Here is a 23,847-nt window from a genome sequence, read left to right on the forward strand (position 1 = left end):
ATGTCACGGACGTCCGGAGCTTTGTGGGACTTTGTTCCTATTTCAGAAGGTTCGTGAAAGATTTTGCAACAATCGCCCGACCATGCACTCACCGACCTCCTGAAGAAAGACGTGACATTTACGTGGGGTTCCGCTCAAGCTGCCGCTTTTTCTCAACTCATCACCCTTCTCACGACTCCACCTTTATGGGCGCGCTTTCTTCCGTCCACTCCGACAGAAGTCAGAACCGAGAGTGGTCACGGGATTGGAACCGTCCTAGCCCAACGCCAGCGGGGACACGACCGAGTCATCGCATATGCTAGCCGCCTTCTCACAGCTGCCGAGCGCAACCATTCAATAACAGAGCGTGAATGTCTTGCTCTTGTTTGGACCGTCACAAAGTTCCGCCCATATTTATATGGCACGAGCTTCTCTGTAATAACGGACCACCATGCGCTATGTTGGCTTTCGTCACTGAAGGATCCTACTGGCCGGCTCGGGCGCTGGGCTCCGCGACTGCAAGAGTATACCTACACGGTAACGTACAAGTCCGGACGCCTACATCAGGACGCAGACTGCCTGTCCCGCTACCCGGTTGCTGAGTCGAGCTCTATGCCCGACACCAACAACTAACCTTGCGTCTTTTTCCTTTCGCAAATGACATGCATCGGTGACGAACAGCGCCATGATGCGTCCTTGCGTGCTATCATTGAGCGCCTCGAATCACGATCTTCCGATCATTGCTGTCCCTCATTCGTGCTCCAGGATGGTGTATTATACCGCCAAAGTTTTGAGCCGGATGGGCTGGCCCCGCTTCTTGTCATTCCGAAACAGCTTCGCTCTGAAGTTCTACATGAACTTCATGACCTTCCGACTGCTGGTCACCTTGGTGTGTCACGCACTTACGACCAAATACGCCGACGCTTCTTTTGGCCAGGCCTTGCACGCTCAGTCAAAAGATACGTTGCGGCTTGTGAGAAATGCCAGCGCCACAAAACACCATCGACGCTTCCCGCCGGATGCCTTGCAACCATTTGACATTCCGTCAGAACCGTTCTTCCGCGTTGGCTCGGACCTACTTGGCCCTTTCCCCTTGTCTTCCTCGGGTAACAAGTGGATAGCCGTGGCCACCGACTACGCCACCGTTTATTCCATCGCACGAGCTCTTCAAACAAGCGGCGCCACAGATGTCGCCGATTTCCTCCTCAAGGACCTGATTTTGCAACACGGAGCCCCATGGCAGCTGCTTACAAACCGTGGCCGCACCTTTCTGTCGAAGGTCATAGCCGACATCTTGCAGTCTTGTCAAACGAGACACAAGCCGACAACGTCATACCACCCGCAAACTAATGGACTCACGGAGCGTCTAAATTGAACTCTTACAGACATGCTTGATAATTATGTTTCTACCAACCATACCAACTGGGATCTCGCGTTGCCGTACGTCAAATTTGCCTACAATTCTCGGCATGACACTGCCGCCTACTACTATTTTTTTCTGTTATTCAGCCGCGAACCTACATTGCCCCTAGATACAGTCATTCCGTCTACCGCGACACCGACCAGCGAATATGCCCTTGACGCTATCACTCGGGCTGCCAACGCAGGCGAAATCGCTCGCACTCCCTTCCTGGCCTCTCAAGAGAACCAGCAGCGCTTGTACGATCAACGGCACCGCGATGTGCACTTCTTACCCGGTTCGTTGGTGCTGCTGTGGTCCCCGACCCGTCAAGTCGGCTTGTCGGAAAATCTTCTTTCCCGCTACACAGGTACATATCGAGTTCTTCGTGAAATTACTCCTGTGACATACGAAAGTGTCCCTGCTGCCCCATCGCCTTCAACTGCCTCACAGACCACCGATATCGTACATGTGGCACGCTTGAAGCCTTACCACTCTCCCGCTGACGTTGACATCTAGATGCGCCGAGACGACGCTTCTGCCGCCGGGGATTATGCTACATGCACAAACCGGCATTAAATGCTATTGTATGCTATTGTACAAACCGGCAATAAAATCTGTCGAGTAGAGATATCGCACCATCGAACTGCCATGCGCGCTACAGTTAAGCACAGTGCGCAGGCATCACATTTGGATTCACTACCGAATTGAATTTTATTCATCAAGCGTGAACAGGGAAAAGTGCATGGGTACAGATTCACTGGGAGGTCCCAAGGTAAGAACCGCAGGCGGGACCTCCCATGATGGGGAAAAAAAAGAAAAGAAAAAAAAGAAAAGGTAATCATCAAGCAACACTGAAATACATTGTCAGAAAATAAACACAGCATAGAAAAGAGAAAGATGAATAAAAAACAAAAGAAAACAAAAAACCATTAGAATAATAAGCAGGAACACTGAAAAACAGGGAATACATTGTCAATCTAAAAAAAATGTGGATATGAATACCACAACAAAAAAAGACATGATAATACAGTTACAATTCAATCAAACAGAAGGGCCTAACAAGAAAGTTTTTAGTTTGGATTTAAAAATGCAAAGTGATTTAGAAGATTTAACACCAGAGGTTAGTGAATTCCAGAGCGAAATGGCCGAGAATAGAATCGTTTGTTTGCCGTAGTTAGTGTGTATACACGGAAGTAAGAGATTCTGGCGTGAGGCAAAGCGCGTTGAATTGAGAAGATTAGTGATGTAATGAGGGAGAATATCTAAGACAAGGTGATCGTGCAAAACGTTAAAAAATAAAATACCAATGCTGTACCTAAACAGATGATGAAGGGGCAAAACACGCAGCTGATAGAACAGCGGGGAAGATTTTGCTTGTCGATGGTAAAATGTAATGATGCGTAACGCTTGTTTCTGCAGTGTTTTTAATCGGGCGATGTTGGTATGATACGTACCACCCCAGGAAGAAATGCAGTAATTTAGGTGACTGTGGACAAAAGCGTAATACAAAGTTAGGAGAGTTTGCAAGTTGAAGTATGGTCTAGCTCTAATCAAAACTCTTATGCCGAACATAACTTTCTTTGAAATGAAGATTACGTGCTCATGAAATTTAAGGTGAGAATCGACTATTACGCCAAGAAAATTAGTGCTACGACGAAGTTCAATTTTAATACCGGAAATATACAGGGTAGGGAACTCGGAAATTTTTCTTTGCGGGGAACTAAAAAGCAGAAAGCAAGTTTTAAGAACGTTAATAGATAACTTGTTGAAGAGACACCATCGCTCGAGGGAAAATAGGTCAGCTTGGAGCATTTGCGTTAAGGTACACATGTTTCGGTGGGAGTTAAAGATGGTAGTGTCGTCAGCATATAGTACGCATTGTGAAGAGGTTAAACAGCGAGGAAGGTCATTAATGTAAATTAAAAAAAGAAGTGGGCCCAAGATTGAGCCTTGTGGAACGCCTCTGTTAACTGTGACTGGAGGTGATGTTGCTGTGGAAACAAACTATTTGTTGCCTGTTTAAAAGAAAGCTGCGTAACAAAGTTAGAGCAGGACCCGTAATGCCATAACGCTCCAGTTTAGTGAAAAGAATGTCATGATCAATGGTGTCAAATGCTTTTGAAAAATCTTTGAAAACAGCAGCAGCAACGTCGCCGTGATCAATGAAAGACTTAATTTTATCTGTTAGACATGCAGTCGCAATATTAGTTGATAGGGCAGCACGAAAACCAAACTGAGAGGGGGTGAGTAAGTTGAATTTTTTAAGGTAACGGGAAAGACGGGTCTCAATGAGTTTTTCTAGAACCTTATCTAAGAAGGAAAGAATAGAAATGGGTCAATAATTATCCATAAAGCGCGCGTCACCTTTTTTGAGTACAGGAACAATTTTTGCTATTTTCAAGGACTGTGGAAATAATCCGGTTTAAAAAATTAAGTTGAATATATAGCAAAGTAGTGGCGCAACAAGTCGACGTACAAGTTTCAAATGGAACCCATGAATACCATCTAAGCCAGGCCCGGTAGTCTTTAATCCTGCAATGGTAGCTTCGATTTCGTCGGAACAAGTAGGAAATAGAAAAAACGATTGGGGGCAACGCAAAAGGTCAGAATAATAAGGGCATGAGGGAAGTTGTGAGCATACACCTGAAAAATGATTGCTAAATGCATTAGCAATGTCTGCAGGTTCAGTAAATGATGAGTCGCCCTGAACAATGGATGTGATGGGCTTGTGCTGAGTAGCGTTATTCAGGAATTCCTTAACTAACTTCCATTTTTTCTTTATGTTGTTACCGCACCTATTGAATTCAATGTCATAGTAGCGGCGCTTGGCGGCTTTAAGGAGCGAGCACAGAACTTGAGAGTAGCGTTTATAACGTGCTCGGAGATTAGAATTTAAAGGTTTGCGCTTCATCTTTTTGTATAGATTATCTTTTTTACGCAAGGCAAGAAGAAGGGAATTTGAAAGCCAAGGGCACCGAGGGGCAGTGTAACGCCTATTGGAAGTTATTATTGTTGTACAGTCACAGACAGCATTGATCATTGCATCAGAAAATTGCTCTAAAGCGATATCAGGATTCGAGGCATTGAATACGCTGGACCAGTCTATTTCTGATACAAGGTTTAAAAATTCTTCACAATCAAATATAGAATGCTTGAAGGTTTCAGTTTTTTTTTTCCTGCTTGTGCAAGTAAAAAAACACGGGGAAGTGATCGGTAATATCGCAGTCGATAGTGCCAGCTTCTATTGTGAAATCATTAGAAAAAGTATGGTCAAGGAGGGAATGGGAAGAATGATCTACAACACGTGTAGGCTTGTTTATCAGTGACTCATAACCGTAGCTAGAAAAGGCACTAGTGTAGATCGAAGTGATAGGATTCGCAGAATCAAGAAGATTGATGTTAAAGTCACCCATGATGAACACATTTTTGTTTTCGAAAGACAACTTATCAAGCACAAGAAAAAGTGCATCGCAGAACTCAGCTGCATTAGATGAAGGAGAGCGGTAAACGGAGCCAAAGACTATCCTATTAACATTTGAAGAATCAATTGGATCGAGTTCAACCCAGACAGATTCGCATTTGGGAACATTTATGCTTAGATCTTTGCGTCGACAATACGAGAGCTGGTTTGAAACGAAAATGACAGAGCCCCCGTAAGGGCTACCACTACGATGATCGTATTCGCAACCATAGTCGGCAAAGCCATACATATCGCGATCTTCACAAGTAAGCCAGGTTTCGGAGAAGAATGATGGAGAAATGATGGTTCAAAGTATGAAGTAGTGTGGAAATCTTGTTACAGTTCTTTTTAAGGCTACGAGCATTGAAATGTATTGCGCTGAAAACATTCGCGTTACCTAAACATTTAGCCACCTGTGCTGGTGAAGCACAATTCATTACAGAAAAAGAGAGAAAGCTACAAAGCCAAGGAAAGTAGCCTACTCTTCAAAAATTGCAAGGTCGTGGTCAGTCAGTACCCGAAATACACGACTGTTGATTGTTTTACGCGCCTTAATAACACAGTTCTCGGTCCACACGAACATCCAGTTTTTGTCTTTTTTTGGCGCGCGCGCCTTTCCAAGCAATATCTTGTTTTCCGGGGTAAGGTGTTCATTGATAAAAATGGGTGAATCCTCGCGATCATTGAAATTGAGGGATGAGGTCGCAAGACGGGCTTTGCGGGCTTCAGAAAGGAAACTGGAACGTTTGTCTCGTGACCGAAACCTGGCAATGATGTTTAGTTGATTTTTTACATGTGTGGGGACCCGATGCACAGTATCAAAATCATCAGAAGTCACTGGGCAACCGACTTTCTCTCCGATTAGTTCCAGGATCTCTGAGCAGTGTTCGTTTTGAGTTACAGGAACTCCCCTAATTTCAACGTTATTTAAACGTGAGTTTTGCTCGACTTGAGCCACTTTTTTGGAAAGGCGATGGTTGCACTCAGCCTGTGACTTGTTACTGGCAACAAGGGTGGCATTTTCCGCCTTGACAGCCTCAAACGTCTTATTCACGAAATCCATCATCTCGTTTAGTTCACGCTGTAGATCCTTAATTTCAACAGACTTGCTGTCTACCAATGCGAGTTTCAGCGCGTCCAGTGATGCAGAAAGCTTCTCCAATTTTGCATCAACAGCAACCTTATATTAATCGAACTCTTCAGAAAGTGACGCGACAGTGGGTATCATGGTTGGGGCGAGCGATCCACACTGCGGTACCAATTAGAAGTTCAAGAAAATAATTCGCACTGTATTACCTGGGTCAAAAGATGATTCCGATTAGTGGCTGGTCAGAGCGGTCCGCAGTGGAGGATCGCTCGCCCAAAAGTGGTGGCCGTTGGCGCGAAGAGCAATTTATGAAGGATCCGGCGTTGACTGCAGAGACACCTCGCGTTATAAGCGGGAACCACAGGCTTCCAGTAACAGCTGAGCTGCGCACGCACCAGCGGAACAGGTGACAGAGTGGTCAGCGGCACGCGACGGTGAATATGCAGACGATCCGTCACCTAAGTATCAGTCGGGCAGTGCCTGGGTCAAAAGATGATTCCGATTAGTGGCCGGTCAGAGCGGTCCGCAGTGGAGGATCGCTCGCCCAAAAGTGGTGGCCGTTGGCGCGAAGAGCAATTTATGAAGGATCCGGCGTTGACTGCAGAGACACCTCGCGTTGTAGGCGGGAACCACAGGCTTCCAGTAACAGCTGAGCTGCGCACGCACCAGCGGAACAGGTGACAGAGTGGTCAGCGGCACGCGACGGTGAATATGCAGATGATCCGTCACCTAAGTATCAGTCGGGCAGTGCCTGGGTCAAAAGATGAATCCGATTAGTGGCCGGTCAGAGCGGTCCGCAGTGGAGGATCGCTCGCCCAACAGCTACGCACATTAATTTCCTTCTTGAGGAACGAATGACATGCAAAAGTAGAACAACGCCCTCGAACTCCCCCCCCCCCCACTCTATTTTTCTTCTGAACAAAAAAAGCACACATAAAGGCAGATTGAAAAAAAAAAGAAGGTGCAATGCGCCCTCGGTGTTCTTCCGATTAGAGATATCGCACAGTACAACTGCACGCGCGTCAAAGTTAAACCCGTGTGCGCAAGGATAAAGTTTCCGCGTGCGTGTGATGATACGAGGAACGAATGACGATGAAAAGTTAAACAACGCCCCTATGCCCCTCTTTCTTCTCTGAGCTAAAATTACAAAAAGAAAAGATAAAGGGAGATGGAAAAATAGAGTATGTCATGCGCACTGGGTGCCACAGATAAACCCATGTGCGCACGCATCAAAGTTTAATTGGCTAATTGTATGCTAATGTTCGCGTGTGAAACGGGCAACCAATGACGTCGCAAGATTAAACATAACCCTTCTCCACTTTCTGTTCCTTCTGTGCAAAAAAAAGTTCGAGAGAAGTAAAAAAGTTGCCATCAGCACTCGCTGTTCTGAGGTGGTCTCCCTCCCAAGTACTGACCGAGCCCAATGCTGCTTAGCTTCGGTGATCGGACGAGAGCCGGCGCATTCAGCATGGTATGGCCTTTTTTTTCTTTCTTTATTGCCTGTGTACATACAACATTCACAAACAAATATACATCAAGCAAAAGAGAAACATGAAACAAATAAAAGAGGCAAAAAGCATCATACTTAACAGGCTTTTTAAAATTCCTTCATCTGTAGAAGGCTTTCTACTAGATGAAGCCATTCGGGCACCTCTTGTTGATCCTTTTGTGATTCCACGAACGATCAGACAGATGGAAAAAAGTATTGCCTAACCGGACGTGCATTAACATCAGCATGGCGCACCGCCATTCTAGATTGCCATATACCGTGTAGGCCCAGTAACATAACTAGGTCGAAAGGTATTCCTTCTTCATTTCATACTGGTAGGAATCTCATGCCATAGGCATCGAGAGGCAGATCCTTGATGAAAGTCCTTTGGAGAACATCCCAGAAAAAGACTGCATCCCAGCAGTCCAGAAAAACATGTTCGATTGTTTCCGGCTTTTTGCAGAGAAGACAATCAATACCCCAAGGAACGAATAAGCCTTTTTTTTCTTGCATCAATGTTGTCACTGGCAAGGTCCCAGTGTGCAATTTAAAGAAAAAGGATTTCGCGTCAAGTGATACCTCCATTTTTTTTACGCGGCTTAAGACGTTTTGGCCAGGGCCTACACGGTATAATGTTCCATATAGGGGAACAGGAAAAACTGTTTCTACTAAATTTGTGTGTAACTTTTTACGCGAAACCGTGCTGAGGTATTCCAATGAAAAACCAGTTTTTAGAAAAAGACATGAATCAACAACTTCTTTTAGGAAACCTCAAATGCTTGCTGTCATGTGACCAGATACTACCACGAATTATAGCAACCGTTTTGCAAGCCTAAGCTGTATGACAGTACGTATGAATGGGTCTCGATTATGTCAGAAAAAACATAAACCGATTAACTAACTCACGAAGGTACAAATGACACTGACCAAGTCCACCAGAGCGAACCCGCCTGAATAAGTTAGTTCTACGTGTTCGCTCCCAAGAAGAATCTCACAAAAAACAGCAAATATTCGATGAAGCTTCTGTAGATTCACACGTGAACAATGCAATACCTGAAGGACATACCAGAGCTTACTGACTAAAAATACGTTACAAAAGGTTGCTCTGGCGAAAATTGATAGCTGGATACCGTTAGGTTGTTCAGCTTTTTCTCGTAGCTCCACGGCCTGACGCCGCCAGTACGGTTCACGGTCACAATAATATTCTAAAGGCACACCTAGGTATCGTACCGGAGTAGTAGTCCATGAAATACCAGTCACAAATTGTGAAGTCACAGGCCATTCGCCGTGCCAGTAACCCACTCACTTGCTCCAGTTTACCAAACGGCCACTTGCATTACAATAAAGGTTCACAAACTTTATGGTTTCAGCGATACTATCATGATCTTTACAAAACACAGCTATATCATCTGCGTATGCCAGTACTCGTACCTCAGCTTCTTGTAGTTTGTACCCTACTATGTTACTGCTTTTCATGACTTTTTGGCAAAATGACTCTATATAAATTGAAAATAGGAGGAAAGACAAAGGGCAGCCTTGTCGTACAGAACGTCTGACATTAATTTGTTTCCCAAGAACTTTGTTGATGATTAGCCGAGTTTTACATCCAGTATATGCCATTCGAACTGTATCTCGAATTACTTTGCCAACATTGACATAGTCTAACAAAAGAAAAAGTATTTCGTGCAGTACTCTGTCAAATGTTTTTTTTAAATCTATCTGGATCATCGCGATGTAATTGTTTGTGGCATCGCAGCACTCCAATACACTTCGTGTCTTGTGAATGTTTGTGAATATAGTGCGCCCTTCAATTCCTCATGTCTGGTAGTCGCCTACAATGTTTTTAATAACTGTCAGCAGTCCCCTTGCTAGTACATTCATCAAAATCTTGTAGTCGATATTTGATAGACTGATTGGCCTGTACGATTTCACTTCACGTAATTTAACTGCGTCTTCAGTTTTTGGAACTGATATAGTATGGGATAGCAGAAAAGAAGGCGGCAGAATATGTCTAAAGCTTCGTTAAAAACCGCTGCGAAGATCGGTGCTACAGTCAAACCTTAATATATCGAACACATATATATCGAATTATTGCCTATATCGAACGGTTCCTATATCACGTGGGAAATCGTATGCATTATTGATTTTTTATTTCGAAAAAAGTTTGACATATAATGGATATATCGAACTCAGCCACCCCAAACCGCCCGCGCTCCATTGACAGGCGGCGAGCTTTCCCACAACTCTCGAAAGTAGCGGTAGAGCGGCGGGCGTTTACGGATGCTGCACACATCAATGGCGCCGAGAGCGCCACTTTAACGTAACGGCGTACGCGCACCGGAGCCTTGCGGTAGAGGTTCTTGAATGAGGAAAGAGAAGAGAAAAGCGCGGAGCTCTTATTGTCTTTCAATTAGTGTACTAGAAGTATTCTGTAGTGGCCGGAGCGGCGGCCTAGGCGTGATGCGCCGTGCTTAAAAGGTCGCCAGATGGCGTGCAAGCTCGTTTCTCGAGCTTGAGCAGTTAAACAAAGAGCAGTTAGGCGTGTATGCGGTTACAGAAACACACCTTAGAGACTTGGAAGAGCCACCACATATTAAAAATTATGTTTGGGGAGGGTGTAACAGGACCATATCGGAAAGGAAAGGTGGGGGTGTAGGAATGCTAATTCACCGCGGAGCCAAATGGGTTAGAGTGAAACAGACGTGTTCAGAGCACCTCTGGGTTCGGGGCACAGTAGGTGGAAAGGAAACGTGGCTAGGGGTAGCCTACTTGTGGACGGGGAATAACTGCAGAGAAAAGAATCAGGAGATAGTGGATTGCATGAGTGCGGATATTAAGGAATTTGGTAATGGGGCCGAAATCATCCTTCTAGGGGACATGAATGCCCACATACATGACCTTGACGGATATTCAGACACCAATGGGAAGTTATTACTAGATCTTTGCGAGCAACATAGTCTGGAGATAGTTAACACGGGGCCTAAATGTGACGGCCAGATCACATGGGAAGTCGGAAACAAGCAATCAAGTATTGATTATTGTCTCATGACTGAAGGAATTCACCACAAACTTACAGAAATGAGGATAGACGAGGAAGGCATTAACAGCTTGGGTAGTGATCATAAACGAATAACATTACAAATGGGATACGAAACTGAAAATATGAGCATGGAATCAAAGTCTGGCAGCTCGTATTTAAATGACAAATAATAAATATAGCCGCAAGAGTCGAGGAAGAAGTAGGCGAAATACCAGGCAAGGACTGGGAGTATAGTGAGCTGTTACATCTAATGACGAAGGAGATAGGGAAAGAGAAGAAAACTGTTTGCTGGAAAGGAAAAAGGAAGCCAAAAAGTTGGTGGAACAAGGAAATCCGGGAGGCGATCGAGAAGCGACGCGAAGCCTCACGGGAGCATAGAAAGGCAAAAAAGGAGAAGCGGCCGCAGGACGAAGTCAAAAAAATATGGGAAATATATTTAGAGAAAAAATCCCTTGTACAGAAATTGGTAGAGGCAAAAATTAAAGGTGAAAGTGAACGCTGGATGACAGAGATACACGAAAAAAAGGAGGCCGCGCCTAGGATTTTTTGGAGCCACATAAAGGCGCTAGGTAGGAAGTCTGTCACAACGCAACAACATATTCTAGATGAAGGAGGAAATCAATTGGAAGGGTACGAAGCGCTAGGTTACATCCAAAAGGTAACAGCCGATTCGTTTCAAAAGAGCGTCCAGGGGATCTCCCCGGTGAGTAAAAGTGTGGCGGAGAAAGCAACAGAGGAAGAGCTAGTACTTGATAATTTCAACTGAAAAAAGGCCGAAGGAAAAATTCCAAAGCGCACTGCCGCGGGTTTAGATGGGATTCCCGCTAGCCTCATTAACGAACTAGGACATAACACTAAAGAAGCATTGTTAAAAGCAGTAGAAAAAAGCTTAAAGGACGGACAAATACCGGACAGTTGGCGACAAAGTAGAATGAACTTAATCTATAAAGGCAAGGGAGAAAAGGACAAGATTCGCTCGTATAGACCACTAACCATTACATCGGTACTATACAGGATGGCGATGCAAGCAGTAAAAATGAAAATAGAAACATGGGCCGAACATAACGATATTTTGGGAGAACTTCAGAACGGATTTCGAGTCGACAGGCGGTTAGACGATAACCTGTTTGTTCTCACTCAGTGTATAGAAATATCCAAAATAGAGAATAGGCCCTTGTACGTGGCTTTTCTAGACATCACTGGGGCATACGACAACGTTAATCAGGAAATTTTGTGGGATATATTGAAAGGAATGGGCATGGGCGACGACTGTATACAGCTTTTGAGGGAGATATACCGAGAAAATACAGTTTGCATAGAGTGGGAAGGAATGCGTAGCAAAGAGAACGTTGAGGTTAGCAGGGGTCTGAGACAGGGATGTCCTTTGTCCCCGCTGTTATTCATGCTGTACATGGTGAGTATGGAAAAAGCGCTAGAAGGTAGCAACATTGGTTTTAATCTGTCACACAAACAGGGCGGCATGATGATTGAGCAGAAGCTTCAGGTTTATTTTATGCGGACGATATCGTCTTATTTGCGGACAGTCGAGATGATATACAGCAGCTGGCGAATATATGCGGAAGGGAAGGTGAAGCTCTTGGACTAGGATTCAGTGTAACGAAGTGTGGATTGATGGTATTCAATGATCCCTGTGATCAGACGGTGTCCATACAAGGCCAAGAAATACCGAGGGTAAGTGAATACAAGTACCTTGGAGTATGGGTAAATGAGAGTGATAGATACCTGGAGGTACAGGAAAAAGCCTCGGCAGCAAAAGGAAAGAGGAATGCGGCAATAATGAAGCACAGAGCGTTGCGGGGATACAATAGGTATGAGGTGCTTCGAGGTCTGTGGAAGGGTGTAATGGTTCCAGGGCTTACTTTTGGGAACTCAGTGGTGTGCATGAGGGCAGAGGTGCAAGCGGGAATGGATGTAAATCAAAGGACTGTGGGACGCCTCGCGTTGGGTGCTCACGGGAAGACGACAAACGAGGCTGTAAAGGGCGATATGGGGTGGGCAGGTTTTGAGGCGAGGGAAGCGCAGAGCAAAATAAGGTTCGAAGAAAGGCTAAGAAATATGAAGGAGAGTAGATGGGCAGAGAAGGTGTTCCGTTATTTGTATAGGAAGAGCGTGGACACACAGTGGAGAAAAAGAACTAGAAGACTCACTAGTAAGTATACGGCTGGTATTGTAAGCCGTATGTCAACAAAGAGCGTTAAGGGAAAAGTCAGGGAGGCGGAGAGGATTTACTGGATGGCAGCTATGGAGAAAAAACCGGCTTTGAGTAACTACCGAAAGGGCAAAAATGAAATAAGGAGGGAGGCATTTTACGATAATTCAAGGGGAAGCGCTTTACTGTTTGAAGCGAGATCGGGTTGCCTTAGAACGCGTAGTTATAAAGCAAGATTCAGTAAAGAAGAAGAACAATGCACATGCTGCGGGAAAGATAAGGAAACGGCGGAGCATGTTCTGATTGAATGTGGAGATATCCACCCAGGTGTACGTTTGGGCACGAGCCTACAGGAAGCCTTGGGTTTTAGGGACAACAATGGAAAGCTGAACACACCCGCGATTGAAATAAGTAAGAGACGGTTAGAGTATTGGTGGCAGAAAAGTAGAGAGAAAGGACAAAAATAAATATTGGAAAAATAAAATATGGACAGTGTGCCGTAAATGGCAGAGAACTTAAGCTGAAAATTTACCTTTTTTCCATTAAGATAGAATTTATCGAAGTAGAGGCATTAGGCCAACATAAAAAGAAAAAAAGGTTTTTTTTTTTTTTGTCGAGCCTGGTGGCATACTTGTCACCACCCCGTTATAAAGGGGACGCTCATAGCATCCATCCATCCATCCGAGCCTCGGCTGGTCGCTCCCCTATTCCGTGGCTTCACCTTTGTCGCCTATGCGTTGCGAGCGCTTGTGAGTTGCCACTCCTGCATTTTTTTTACATACTCGTTTACACACAAGCGCGTTGTATGAAGTGTAAAGCGCGTGCGCGGGACGATCGTGCGAGTGGTGGAACGCAGAACGCATCTCTCGCTCCGCTTGAAGGTAACTGACCGGAGCGTTTGCCGTAGTTTTGCAGCCAAGCTGAGCCCGTCTCGGCAAGATGCGCTCCTGAAAAACGCAAAATGTATGCAGTTTCTTGAAGCATCTCGGGGAGCTACATCTGCGCGAGGCTGAGCGTAAGCGACGCTCAGCTGAAAGTATCTGATTGCTCATTCCTCCTCCAGGCTGGTCGCCACAAGCGAGTGCATCGTCGAAGCGTTTTAGAATGTCATGTTTATTTTTCCTCGTGCCAAATATGTCACTTAAAAGACAGTAGGATTGGACGTCTTGGTACAACAAGATTAAGAGTGTGTAGCAGCACAAAACGAGAAGACGGGACAGAAGAGAAGACACAGAGCGCTGATGTGTCTTCTCTTCTGGCCACTCTTGTCCTTTGCGCTGCTACGAACTCTTAATCAAATTTGTCAGCAAGGTGTTATGTAAGCAACCCTAAAATCTGTAACATGCGATGGTAGTACATGGCGCTTACCTGCAGCAATATCTGATCGGGATGCATGCACATCGTGCTGCTGCAGAAGAACGCATAAAAATTTCAATTTGTGTTTATAAACTTTGTTTAGCTGCACCAGTCAAAAGTCCTGTTGGAAACATACAAAATATTTTTCTGCTGAATGAATGCATACAATAAACGTACATTTCAGAAGCACGAGCCTCCTGCAGACACTTCTATTTAGGTCACATTATCAATGGCAGGGGGAGGCGTATTCACGAAACATACTGCAGGCGAAGAGTTCCACGGAAGAAAGCACGCAATATCATTATACATACTTATGTACAGCGGCTCAACTTCGGGTATCTTGAGGTGTCCGGACTGTTACTCTCGGAACGATTTCAAGACTTCACAAAAAAGTGCAGCCGAGTGGTGACATAAAAAGCTATAACCTTCACTGTCAACGATTCCGCATGGCTGGCACATCCAATGCGGTCTTGGCGGTTTCACTTAACAAGAGCAATGATATCCATCACGCTCTCATGATGCAGCTCCTGTGTACTGAATGTGGCTGTGAACAGGTTTTCTAATCTTCGAATAAACCTGAAAAGTCATCCAGTTGGGTACAGTAGGCCACCATTGTCTCGCAGCCGGGTGTACTGAGCAGCAGCAAGACAATCCACATCATCCTTCTTTGTGAGAAGCAATTTGTGGCATTCATCACACTGCGATTTCAACAAAAACTTCCTTGCAACGTAACCACAAATATAAAAAACGAGGCGGTCATCACTTTTTGCTTCAACACATGAGGCATGGTCTTTGACGGGGCCCTGCTTTTGATGTCCTGCAGAGGGAATGTCATCGTCACTAAGGAGACATTTGATGACGTCACTTTTTCCATGTGTTTGGTCTCCCATCATGTCTGGCTCAAGCAGGGCAGTAAGAACACCAGGTTCAGCATTGCCGTTAGATACAGACCTGGCAAGCCCGTAAAAACTCAGGCAAGACACGGTAATTAGAAACTGTTGGGGTGTTGGATGAGTATTGCAACCGCTTGATTGCCGTACTATGCCAAACAGATTTTTCACTGGGTCCTGACTAAGCTTGGCGGTCATTAGGTACTTGTAGCCAACGTTCCCTGTCAGATATGTCAGCAATGACAGAACGCTAGCAATTGTGACTCTCAGGCCAGGCGCAGTAGATGCCGAAAGAAAGCCACCTCGACCACCTGCATGCAGCTCCCATTCGGTCAGGTACGTCAAGAACGAAAGTAGCTTGTCCTCCGACGCAGAGTCTGGCCGCAGGGCTTGTCTTGGAAATCTGGATGTCATTGTTTCAATGACGTCTCGTATCATTCTGAAAAAAATACCAGAAGTTGCATTTTTAGAGTTAGTTCATGGTTGAATATATAGTGCTGCAATTTTTTTTCATAGCTGAATAAATGTACCTTCGAAAAAGCGTTGCGTGTAAACTTACCCAAAGAAGGTGAGCACTGGTTGTATGCTTCCACAGTTGCGTTCCAGCTCTGTCTCATACAGTCGAAGACCATTGAGCACCTTGTCACCAAACACTTGAAATGCAAAGGGAACCCTCATTTTCTCAAAGTTGTTCGGGTTTGTGTGACTGCTTGTTATTCCAGACATGGCTTGAAGGGTTACATTAGAGCCGTCAAGCTCCAGTGCTTTCCTTAGTGGACAAAGAGAGACCTGCGAAATATACACAGAGAAAAGACAAGCCGTTTGCATTTTAAACCAATATACAGCTCTGGACATACAAACACGGCCTGCTTGCAACAGATGAAATGCAGGGAAAACCTACTGAACTATCTTACCTCGCCTGCTGTTGTGTTGAAGCTGCTCTTCAGGAGGCCATTTCTGAGGCACTTAATCAAGTGCGGAAAGTCGGACACAAAGTGAAGTGAACGGCTTGCATCAACTGGGTGTTGCGCCTTGCATATGTCAGTGTTGTAGTCGCTCCTATTCCCATCAGAGACCACATCTTCCTGTTCCAAGATGCGCCGTCACTAGTATTGAAGTCAACAAATAATCCCGCATTTTCTGCAAGGATAACTGCTTCTGTCATAATTTTTGCTAGCAGGTCTCTTCACGTTACCATGAGTGGCGAATACGGCAAGAGTTTGCGTCCACTTCCCAACAAACGGTACGAAACAAATGACCATTTTATGGTCACACACAGTGTGTCAGTCTTAGGTGTGAAGGAGCTCAGATCAACGAATCCTTCAATGAGTGCACCGGAAGTAACAGCTAGGTTTTCTGACAGTTTCATTTCGTCTACTAGCAGCCCTCCATGTCTTTTGAAATGATCCATCGTGCTTGTTTTTTCCTTAATGACTTTAAAAATTTTGGGATGAAAGCCAAATCCGGTACTATAAGACTTCAGGTAATTTCTCAGCGTTGATTTTGCAGGGAGTGTAAGAATATTTTGCTTGCGCATGCGCTCATATAGTTTCGGGCCTTTCATTTTCATAATGACACACTCGAGGATCCAGCTCTTGCTGTATGCCATTCTCCGCATGCCTTTACGTTTAGCTGCTGCAAACATATGCATAGCGGCCTCTTTTTGTTTTGATGGCGATGTTTCAAGTTTGCTCTTGAGGGCGTCTTCAGTAATTTTCGAATTTGCATTTTTCATTGCGGAAACCATTTGTTGCAGTGTGCTAGCACGTGAGGCCAAGCGCTTTGTCCTTTGCCGAGCCAGCTTCAGATGCTTAGTAATGTTCCTCTTCACAGGCTTTCTTGTCTTGAGCCAGGACTTTCTTGATTGTAGGCTCTTCCTTAGGTAGCGGCATGCTACACAGACGGCACCTAAAGCAAAAAAAAAGTTTGGCTTTTATTTTCATATTCAGAGCCATATTTACGCAACAACTGTTACAATATGTAAGAAATTATTGAACAAATCAGTGAACAGCACAAGGCGAATTTTTCGATTTTTTTTTGTAGCGGTCCAACATTATTCTCACAGCCAGTTCCCTATTTTGCTTGTGCTTTCCTGTTATTGCCATCTGGCACCTTTATTAATTTGTAATAACACATGACATAGGGTGAATCCAAATGGAGAGTTTCTTGTAAGTGCGTGGCAACATTTTTCAATTGCACGTTTAGTTTTCACTTGGATAAGAAGGATGACAAGATATGGTATTCATCTGGTTTGCTGAAACTTATGAGCCTCGAAGACGCATGAAGCGACATGATATTACACTTCAATGTACAAGCGAAGCTCTTTTTTTTTCACGTCTTAAAGGGTGCTTTTTCCCACATGAACAAAAAAATTAATAGCACAGTGTCGCAGAACAAGCTGAGTGCTTACCTTCTTTGCTTACCATTCCTGAGCAAGATCTGCTGGGAACAATACCGTATACAATGTCTACAGAGTACTTGAGGTGGCATGTGATATTCTTGCTGTAGTTGTTGTCAAACTCTGCTTGGCCCATGGCACCCTTGCAGAGAATAGCACTATCGGAATACCTAAAAGTCTCCGCCGCTTCCTTTACCGATCTGTTTGGAACGTCCTTCTTCTCTCTTCCGCGAAAGTATAGGCGGGCGGTAACTATGTCTGCGCAGTCCGTTGCAAACATTAGCACTCTTTTGTGAAGAAGAGCAAATGTTTTTTTTTACACTTGTCGTGGCAAACACAACACCATCAAAGTCCAGAGCAAGTCGCGCCCACCCGTTCGGGACACTCACAGTGTTCACAATCGTACGAAGATCATGCTGGGGCACCATCCCATCCAGGCTGTCGTCGCCATCCGCACCCACATCTGGGGATGATGTATCAAGAACATCGCGTTGAGACAAACGCAGCTTCTTTGTGCACGTAGCTGGGCTCACAGCAACGCGTTTTCTCTCTGGTCTTCGCTGACGCGTCTCCTTTGAGAGGTAGGCTGGCAAATCGGGCAGGAGAGTAGGGACCGCGTCGTCGATCAGTGCCGGCTTACCTCGAGGAATCCTTACTTCCTGACCATTGACGACGTGCACATAGTCGCGCAAAATAAAACGCTCCTCAAAGTGCCCCTCGCACACAGCTGAAGTCTCGGTAAGTGCCTTATCCTTGCGGTGAAGGTTTCTGTCCTATTGCTTCCGCCGTTCATTGTCCTTAGGCACTACAAAAAGAGACAGCGTGCGCCCGTTTCCTTCCGTTAGAGAGAGAGTAATATATGTGCCGGGCACAATATTAGAACTATCTTTTCGTCATTAAACCATGCCCCGCCGCGGCGGTCTAGTGGCTAAGGTACTCGGCTGCTGACCCGCAGGTCGCGGGTTTGAATCCCGGCTGCGGCGGCTGCATTTTCGATGGAGGCGGAAATGTTGTAGGCCCGTGTGCTCAGATTTGGGTGCACGTTAAAGAACCCCAGGTGGTCTAAATTTCCGGAGCCCTCCACTACGGCGTCTCTCATAATCATATAGTGGTTTTGGGACGTTAAAACCCCACATATCAATCAATCTCGAAAACCAGGATACCCGCTCTTGCATCCGGGTGCATAGCAATGCGTATCCGTTTTTTTCCTTCTTCGCTTCCATTACCCTAGAAGTGACATTAGCACAGCATCGAACACAGAGAGAGTCACGGATTCACTTGCAAAAAACACACCGACCCGTCGCAACGCCACGCGGTAAAGCATGCAAACGCTTGCAGCCGGCATGGTCTCCTCGGAAAGAGCACACCAGTGCCCCTAGCGAGAGTTTTAGCTCTTGGCTTCACGAATCCTATGGCCGCCGCCCTCCGCTCTTTTCACTATCCAATACTTCTAGTACACTGTACTTTCAATGCGAAGGCACCAACACGGCTTCGCGCGGGGGAAGGGGGAGTGGGAGGTAAAGATTAAGGAGGAAGTATAGGAGGGTGGTGGTGGTGGTAGTGGTTAAAAGGAAGAGAAAAAAAGGCACCTCATTTCTGTCTGCCCTCAGGCGACACGGCGCAGTGCCTTATAGGGGTGGGGGGAAGGAGGGTTAAAAAGAATAGAAGGAAAATAGACGAAGTGGACAGGCAAGCGATGAAAAAAAAAGAAGATAGGAAAGTGGGGATCCGGTCGAAGCAGTCTAAGGGCGGGGCGCCACAATGCGAGAGCTGCACGGCGTCAGGAGACCGCGGAGGGCAAACCAGTCGGCGGGAGCTACGCTGGCGTCGGAGATCGCGTGGGCACAACCGTCCAGCTTGAAATCCTGCGAGCGAAATCTAGGAGGGAAAGGACGCAGACGACTGTCTCGGACGCGGCCCGCGCTGCCGCCGGGAAAGGGAAAGCAGTCAGGCGAGCCGGCATGGGTACAGTGCACTAGAGGGCTTTTGGGTAGTGTGCTCAGGAAAGGTTGTCGGCTGACGCGTTACGCGTCGGCGCCGCGAGGCGGCGCCACGGCTGCATCGGCTTTACGCGTAGGCGGCGGCCGACCTCGGGCGGCTATGCGAACCGCGGCAAATTTGCGCAGCAATTACTATTCAACTGATTTTCGTTAAGAATGGCTCTTCCCGGTTATGGCTCTTCCCGGAATGGCTCTTCCCGTTTGGGGGAAAAAAACTCCGACCCGCTACCGCTAAGCAATCAACTATTAAACCCCGCAAACAAAAGTTAGCTGTTGGGGCGACTACAAGCTGAGATGGCGCAAAAAAAAGCAAGGTCCTCGTAACCAATGCGAACTTTTTATTTCACAGGTAAAGCAATACACTCATGAGCAACGACTGATCTTCCCGTGCAGTTTCTTCTTCCTGCGATCTGCTCGTGACTGATTCAGTCCTCTCACATAAAAATGAAGTTTTGTCAGAACATAAAACTTGATTAGTTCAGTTGTGAGGTCATCTTCATGCGGCGCGCAGCCGATACTGTCTCCAAACTGCGACTTCACTAGTGACATCACATCAAGAATGCTATCACTGCACAGCTTCTCTTGACTGAAATGCACAGTGAAGATATTTTCTAACTGCTTCACTGCCTGAAACACTGCCTGTGAGGGGTACACCAATCCTCCCTTGTCACACATTACCGTAAACTGGCATGCTTCGTCTTTGTTGTTGACAGAGCTGTCCAAAAGACTACCTCTGCACTCCTCACAATTGCTACGGTAAAGGAACTTGCGAGCGACATACCCCGCCATATAATGTACGAGTCGGCTGTCACTCCTTTGTTCAATGCACGCTTTGTGATCAACAGGAACCCTGTGAAGTAGGCGTTCAGCTGAAGCCAAGTCTCCTGACTCAATGAACTTATCAAGCGTGCTAACACTAGTCTCTGGAACACCAACATCACGTGCGCTCAGAAGAGAACTTAAATCCTCACTACCTTGCACTTGCTCGGCATTACCTGCACCAACTACCTTAGCAAGATTGTAAAAAGAAAGACAGTTGACGACAATGAGGAATTGTGTTGGTGTGGGGTGGTTGTTGGAGCCGAATGATTGCCTGATAATTCCAAAAAAGTTTTCCAAGGGGTCCTGACTCAACCGAGGTGTCATAATGTACTTGTATCCATGCACTGCAAGGTAATCCAATAAGTGAAGGGTGCTCGCTATTGTCACCTTCAAACCGTCGGCAGTTGATTTACTTAAAAATCCACTGGCTTCTTTTGCCTTTTCAACGTTCAGTGCACCGTGCATGCATTTCTTTTCTGCTTTTACATGAGTTTCCCACTGAGACAAGAAATCTAGAAAGTCCTTCAGCAGTTGCACACCCTGGAGCCAGGACGAAGAGCTTTTTCAGGGAAGCGTGAAGTCATAGTTGTGATCAGGCTGTTGATGGGTCCTAAAGATAATAAGTACATAACTGCAATGTTTATTTTTTCTTTTATGTGAACAGCAAGAACAACAAGAAAGATAAAATGAACACACAAGTTCTAATTTTCATCCTTACCTGAAAAATGACAATGTTGCGTCAATCTTGTCCCATGGAGGCTCGAATCTGCCTTTGTAAAACTGGAGGCCAGTGATCACACGGTCACCAAAAAGGTGAAAGGTGTAGTTCACCCTCATCTTTTCAAAATTGTTAGGATTTAGGTGCACAGATGTAAGGCCAGGCATAGCTTTCAGGGTGACGTTGTTGCAATTCATTTCGTACGCTTTCTTTACAGGCTCGATGGAAACCTGAAATAGAAGCACTGTATATCAAGACGCGGATTTACATGCTTCAATTATATTATTTATTTATTTATTTATTTAATTATTTATTTATTTATTTATTTATTTACAGTACCTCAAAGGCCCCAATGAAGGGGTTTTACATGAGAAGTGTGCTATTACAATCGGTTAAAGGAGTAGATGCTCGATCGCTGCTTTGAAGTTGATGGTACTGGAGTGGTGCGCAACGTGAGGAGGAAGGCCATTCCAATCTTGTGCGGTCTTGACAAAGAAGGATGACAGGTGCGCAGTGGTGTGAGCTCTTGGTGGGTAAACAGCTTTTCTGTGATTGATGCGGTCTGAATGACGATGGGCTGGTTTGATGGTGGGAGTATGAGGCGATCCATGATAAAACTTGAAAAACAGGCACAGACGAGCTATACAGCGGCGTGACGAAGGGTAGCGGGGTTAGCACGAGATTTAAGTTCGGTTACGCTTGACTGATATGAATAATCTGAAAAGATGAATCTTAGCCAAAGGTGGAAAAGGTGGCCCGGCTTTGCACTGCTTCAAGCGTTTTAGTATTGTTACTCTGATGAGGGTCCCAAACAGCGCATGCGTATTCAAGTTTTGGTCTGATTAGTGTCTGATAAGCGAGTAGTTTGACAGGGGTAGGAGCTAGATAAAGGTTTCGGCGCAGACAGCCAAGAGCACGGTTTGCTTCGTTAGTAATGTGCGTTATGTGAAGGGACCATGTTAAATCAGAAGAAAAATGGACACCTAGATACTTGTATGTAGTTACGCATGAAATTTGAGTGTTGTTAATGAAGTATGCTGGAGATGGGTAGCACTTTCGGCGATGGAAAGAGACTAGTGACGTTTTGTTTGCGTTAAGGGACATTGACCACGTTGTACACCAGATTTCAATTTTATGAAGGTCAGATTGAAGTTCATGAACATCTGATGTGTTGTTAATTGGGCGATAAATGACACAATCATCGGCGAAAAGTCTGATGTTAGAAGAAATATTATTCGGCAAGTCGTTAATATATATGAGAAAAAGCAAAGGTCCTAGAACCGTGCCTTGAGGCACGCCTGAAATGACTGGGCGTAAAGACGAAAAAAGATTATTTGCGTAAACGAACTGCTGGCGGTTAGTTAAAAAGTCGCAAATCCAATTGAAAACTAAAGGGTCAAGGCGTAGACAACAAAGTTTTAAGAACAAGCGTTTATGAGGAACTTTGTCAAAAGCTTTTTCGAAGTCTAAAAAGAGCGCGTCTATTGGTATATTTACATCAATGCTAGAGCTAATGTCATTAGTAAACAGAGCTAGTTGAGTGTCACACGAAACATCTTTTTTAAAGCCATGTTGGTTTTTATGAAAGAAATGAAGAGGTGCGAGAAAGTTGACTATGTGGGAATAGAATACGTGTTCCATTATTTTAGAGCATACACTTGTGAGCGAAATGGGACGATAGTTTTTGGGTGAATACGAGTTACCTTTTTTTTGGGATTGGAATGACCTTGCCTACCTTCCAGTCTTCGGGCACCACTCCAGATGAGAGTGATTGCTGAAAAATGTTAGATAAAATCACACTTGTTACGATTTTAGTGTTCTTCAATATTTTTGTGTTAATGCCATCTATACTCATTGATGAAGTAAGCTTTAACGGGTCGATTATCTCGGAAATACCATTGGCATGAAATACAATTTTCGACATGATCGGGTGGCATACAGGAAGGGCTTGGGGAAGGTCACCATCAGATTCTATGGTGAATACAGAGCAGAAGGTTTCATTTAATACATGCGAAGTGTAGTGTTCAGGAATTGAAACATTTTGTTCGTCGCGTAGTGTAATGTTCGATGAAGGGGTAATAAATGAGGGGTAATTGTTTTCCAAAATTGCTTAGGATTTTTTCAGAGCATATCAGGTAAGGTAGAAGAATAGAAAGAACGCTTGGCTTTAGCTGCGAGAGAAGCAAAAAGCTTTTCGGTTGCCTTGTATTTGTCCCACGCGTACTAGGTGTCTGAATGCTTAGCGGAGCGGAACTGGCGCTTCTTTTTATTTTTAAGACGTTTTAGTAAGGCGTTGAACCATGGGGATGTTGACCTTATGGTTAAGGTGACGGTGGGAACGTGAACTTTTATCAGGTGCTGTAGTTTGGTTTTAAATAGGTGCCAGTTTGTTTCGACAGTGCGCATAAAAAATCGGTTTGAAAGGATTCAGAGAAAGCTGTTAGTTCATCGTTTATAGCACTGTAGTTGCCCTTATTGTATAATGTGATTGTTCTCTTAATTTTCTTGGGATTAGGTAAGTAGCACTGAAAGGTTGTCTGAAAAACAGAGTGATCGCTAATGGCAGATAAATATGACACTGTACTAAAATTATCAGGGTGAGACGTAAGCAATAGGTCTAGAATGTTGGAGGAGTGTTCTGTTTGTCGAGTAGGTTTAGAAATAATTTGTGATAAGCCGAATGTTAAACAAGAGTTTAAGAAGTCACTTTCAGCGCTGTGTTTTGATGCAGTTAGTGCTACATTTGACCATGTTATTCCGGGGAAATTGAAGTCACCAAATAAAATAAGTGGGGCGTTTGAAAATGCAGTTGTGACAGAATAAATGGCATCATGGAAATGTTTTGTGAAAGATGTATCGGCTTCAGGTGGGCGGTAACACACTCCGATTACAACTGGTGGATTAGACGCTTGGAAATGCACAAAAAAGATTTCTAAGGGAGAGGGTACATCAACTATGGAGCACTGAACACTGTTATGGGCGGCCATCATGACACCACCACCACGTTTATTTTCTCGGCCGCGCCGAAAAATTACA

At 45.0% G+C, this 23,847-nt stretch overlaps 1 protein-coding gene and 1 pseudogene across 1 annotated transcript in view; one reads left to right on the forward strand and one right to left on the reverse strand.

Moving 5' to 3' along the window:
• LOC119187024 (uncharacterized) overlaps positions 1-23,847 on the forward strand; it is a 231,027-nt gene that overhangs the window by 181,285 nt on the left and 25,895 nt on the right. The window lies entirely within an intron of this gene.
• On the reverse strand, positions 7,295-7,413 carry LOC142768071 (5S ribosomal RNA; annotated as a pseudogene).

Source organism: Rhipicephalus microplus, chromosome 7, assembly GCF_043290135.1.
Source record: "Rhipicephalus microplus isolate Deutch F79 chromosome 7, USDA_Rmic, whole genome shotgun sequence".
Taxonomy (NCBI): Eukaryota; Metazoa; Arthropoda; class Arachnida; order Ixodida; family Ixodidae; genus Rhipicephalus; species Rhipicephalus microplus.